Raw genomic sequence first — 5000 nt, 5'->3', positions numbered from 1 at the left:
CACACAAACACACACACACACACACACCTTAAGTCATCATAGCTGTGCTAATAGCTCCCAAGCTTCCCCGCCTCTGAGAGGAGAAACAATACCTCCGCTACTCCGCTACTCCGCTCCTCCGCTTCTCAGCTCCACCGCTCCTCCGCTATGGGCCCTGGTACCCCCCCCCCACCTAAACACACGCGCGCACACACGCGCGCACACACACACAAACACACACACAAACACACCTTAACTCATCATAGCTTTGCTAATAGCATTAGCCGAAATGCATCCACTACCAAACAAACATTAGCTCATCCACTCATTCACATGTGTGTGCCCAATGGTCCGGGAGCTCCAATCATACGTCCGGGGGATCTATATCTGGAGAAGGCTCACAGTGGCCGGTCTAAGGCGTCCTACTGCACCCAAACTTCACATCCTCTGCCTTTAAGAAGAGAAAAATTACCTCCACTCCTCCATTCCTCCGCTTCTCCGCTCCACCGCTCCTCCGCGAAGGGCCCTGGTACCCCCCCCCACCTAAACAAACTCTCACACATACACACACGAACACACTCACACAGACACAAAAAAAACAAACACACACACACACACACATACACACACACACACACACACACACACACACACCTTAATTCATCATAGATGTGCTAATAGCATTAGCCGAAACGCATCCACAACCAAACAAACATTAGCTCATCCACTCATTCACATGTGTGCTCCCAATGGTAATCCCTGTCCGCGACCCCCCCCTCCCCCACCAAAAGAGCCTTTCAAACACACAAACACACACACACACACACACAAAGACACACACACACACAGACACACATACACACCTTAAGTCATCATAGCTGTGCTAAAAGCATTAGCCGAAATGCATCCACAACCACACAAACATTAGCTCATCCACTCATTCACATGTATGTGCCCAGAGGTCTGGGAGCTCCGGTCATACGTCTGGGGGAGCTATCTCCAGAGAAGGCTCACATTAGGCCGTCTAAGGGGTTCTTCTGCCCCCAAGCTTCCCCGCCTCTGAGAGAAGAAACATTACCTCCACTCCTATGCTCCTCCGCTTCTCCGCTTCTCAGCTCCACCGCTCCTCCGCTATTGGCCCTGGTACCCCCCCCACCTAAACACACACACACACACACATACACACACACTCACACACACACACACACACCTTAACTCATCATAGCTGTGCTAATAGCATTTGCCGAAATGCATCCACTACCAAACAAACATTAGCTCATCCACTCATTCACATGTGTGTGCCCAATGGTCCGGGAGCTCCAATCATACATCCGGGGATCTATATCTGGAGAAGGCTCACAGTGGCCGGTCTAAGGCGTCCTACTGCACCCAAACTTCCCATCCTCTGCCTTTGAGAAGAGAAAAATTACCTAACCTCCTCCATTCCTCCGCTTCTCCGCTCCACCGCTCCTCCGTGATGGGCCCTGGTATCCCCCCCCCCCACTTAAACAAACTCTCACACATACACACACGAACACACTCACAAAGACACAAAAACAAACAAACACACACACTCACACACACACACACACACACCTTAACTCATCATAGCTGTGCTAATAGCATTAGCCGAAACGCATCCACAACCAAACAAACATTAGCTCATCCACTCATTCACATGTGTGTGCCCAGTGGTCCGGGAGCTCCAATCATACGTTCGGGGGATCTATGTCCGAAGAATGCTCACATTAGCCCGTCTAAGGGGTTCTGCTGCCCCCAAGCTGCTCCGCCTCTGAGAGAAGAAACATTACCTCCGCTCCTCTGCTCCTCCGCTTCTCAGCTCCACCGCTCCTCGGCTATGGGCCCTGGTACTCCCCCCCCCCCCCCCCCCCCCCTACCTAAACAAACTCTCACACAAAATCACTCACACACACACAAAAACACACAAACACACAAACACACATACACACACATCTTAACTCATCAGAGCTGTGCTAATACCATTAGCCGAAACGCATCCACAACCAAACAAACATTCGCTCATCCACTCATTCACATGTGTGTGCCCAATGGTACTCCCTGTCCGCGACCCCCCCCCCCCCCACCAAAAGAGCCTCTCACACACACATACAGACACAGACACTCACACACACACAGACACACACATACACACATACACACACCTTAAGTCTTCATAGCTGTGCTAATAGCTTTAGCCGAAACGCATCCACAACCAAACAAACATTAGCTCATCCACTCATTCACATGTGTGCGCCCTGGTACTCCGTGTCCGCGACCCCCCCCCCCCCCCCCCCCCCCCCCCCCCCCACCAAAACAAACTATCACACACATACACAAAGAACCTCACACACACACACACACACACTGACACACATACACACATTAAGTCATCATAGCTGTGCTAATAGCATTAGCCGAAACGCATCCACAACCAAACAAACATTAGCTCATCCACTCATTCACATGTGTGTGCCCAATGGTCCTCTTCTCCGCTCCACCGCTCCTCCGCTATAGGCCCTGGTACTCCCGATCCGCTGGACTCAGGAGAATTATGGGACGTGCTTCTGCCCTCCATCCGCTTCACAGCTCATCCGCTCCAGGCCCAGCTACCCCCTGTCCGCGCCCCCCCCCCCCACACACACAAACACACACACACACACACACACACAAGAACACACAAACACACAAACACACACACACAAACACACCTTAAGTCATCATAGCTGTGCTAATAGCTCCCAAGCTTCCCCGCCTCTGAGAGGAGAAACAATACCTCCGCTACTACGCTCCTCCGCTTCTCAGCTCCACCGCTCCTCCGCTATGGGCCCTGGTACCCCCCCCCACCTAAACACACTCACACACACACAAAAACACACAAACACACACACGCGCACACACACACACACACACACACACAAACACACCTTAACTCATCATAGCTTTGCTAATAGCATTAGCCGAAATGCATCCACTACCAAACAAACATTAGCTCATCCACTCATTCACATGTGTGTGCCCAATGGTCCGGGAGCTCCAATCATACGTCCGGGGGATCTATATCTGGAGAAGGCTCACAGTGGCCGGTCTAAGGCGTCCTACTGCCCCCAAACTTCCCATCCTCTGCCTTTGAGAAAAGAAAAATTACCTCCACTCCTCCATTCCTCTGCTTCTCCGCTCCACTGCTCCTCCGCGAAGGGCCCTGGTACCCCCCCCCCCACCTAAACAAACTCTCACACATACACACACGAACACACTCACACAGACACAAAAAACAACACACACACACACACACACACACACACACACACACACACCTTAATTCATCATAGATGTGCTAATAGCATTAGCCAAAACGCATCCACAACCAAACAAACACTAGCTCATCCACTCATTCACATGTGTTTGCCCAATGGTAATCCCTGTCCGCGACCCCCCCTCCCCCACCAAAAGAGCCTTTCACACACAAACACACACACACACACACACACACACAAAGACACTCACACACACACAGACACACACATACACACATACACACACACCTTAACTCATCATAGCTGTGCTAATAGCATTAGCCGAAATGCATCCACAACCAAACAAACATTAGCTCATCCAGTCATTCACATGTGTGTGCCCAATGGTCCGCTTCTCCGCTCCTCTGCTCCTCCGCCCTCCGCAACCGCCAGACATAAGCGAATCAGGCTCCAGGCCCTGGTACTCCCAATCCCCGGGACTTACGCGAATTGTCGGCCGGGCTTCCGCTCACCTCCGCTCCTCCGCTCCACCGCTCATCCGCTCCGGGCCCTAGTACTCCTGAACTGCTGCACATCATTAAATCACGCTACAGGCCCTGGTACTCCCTGTCTCAGGGATTTAGGCATATTGTGGTCCATCATTCCGCTCTTCTCCGCTCCTCCGCTCCTCCGCTCCTCCGCTCCTCCGCTCCTCCGCTCCACCGCTCCACCGCTTCTCCGTTCTTCCGCTCATCCGCTCCGCCGCTCATCCGCTCCGTGCCGTAGTAGTCCAGAACTGCTGGACATAAGCGAATCAGGCTCTTGGCCCTGGTACTCCCTCCACGCGGGACTTGGGCAAATTGTCGGCCGGGATTCCGCTCTCCTCCGCTCCTCCGCTCCTCCGCTCCTCCGCTCCTCCGCTCCTCCGCTCCACCGCTTCTCCGTTCTTCTGCTCATCCGCTCCGCCGCTCATCCGCTCCGTGCCCTAGTAGTCCAGAACTGCTGGACATAAGCGAATCAGGCTCCAGGCCCTGGTACTCCCTCTCCGCGGGACTTGGGCAAATTGTCGGCCGGGATTCCGCTCTCCACGCTCCTCCGCTCCTCCGCTCCTCCGCTACTGGCCCTGGTACTCCTGAACTGCTGGACATAAGCGAATCAGGCTCCAGGCCCTGGTACTCCCAATCCGCGGGACTTAGGCGAATTGTCGGCCGGGCTTCCGCTCACCTCCGCTCCTCCGCGGGACTCAAGGCGAATTGTCGGCCGGGTTTCAGCTCTCCTCCGCTTCTCCCGCTCCTCCGCTCCTCCGCTCCTGGCCCTGGTACTCCTGAACTGCTGGACATAAGCGAATCAGGCTCCAGGCCCTGGTACTCCCAATCCGCGGGACTTAGGCGAATTGTCGGCCGGGCTTCCGCTCACCTCCGCTCCTCCGCGGGACTCAAGGCGAATTGTCGGCCGGGCTTCAGCTCTCCTCCGCTCCTCCGCTTCTCCCGCTCCTGGCCCTGGTACTCCTGAACTGCTGGACATAAGCGAATCAGGTTCCAGGCCCTGGTACTCCCAATCCGCGGGACTTAGGCGAATTGTCGGCCGGGATTCCGCTCACCTCCGCTCCTCCGCTTCTCCCGTTCTTCCGCTCCGCCGCTCCGCCGCTCCGCCGCTCCACCGCTCCCGGCCCTGGTACTCCTGAACTGCTGGACATAAGCGATTCAGGCTCCAGACCCTGGTGCTCCCCTTCCGCGGGACTTAGGTGAATTGTCGGCCGGGCTTCCG

Source organism: Fistularia commersonii, chromosome 14 (assembly GCF_037954325.1).
Source record: "Fistularia commersonii isolate RoL2024-O1a breed Wild chromosome 14, RoL_Fcom_v1.0, whole genome shotgun sequence".
NCBI lineage: Eukaryota > Metazoa > Chordata > Actinopteri > Syngnathiformes > Fistulariidae > Fistularia > Fistularia commersonii.
The sequence above is the reverse complement of the archived record's forward strand: the minus strand, read 5'-3'. Positions refer to the sequence as shown.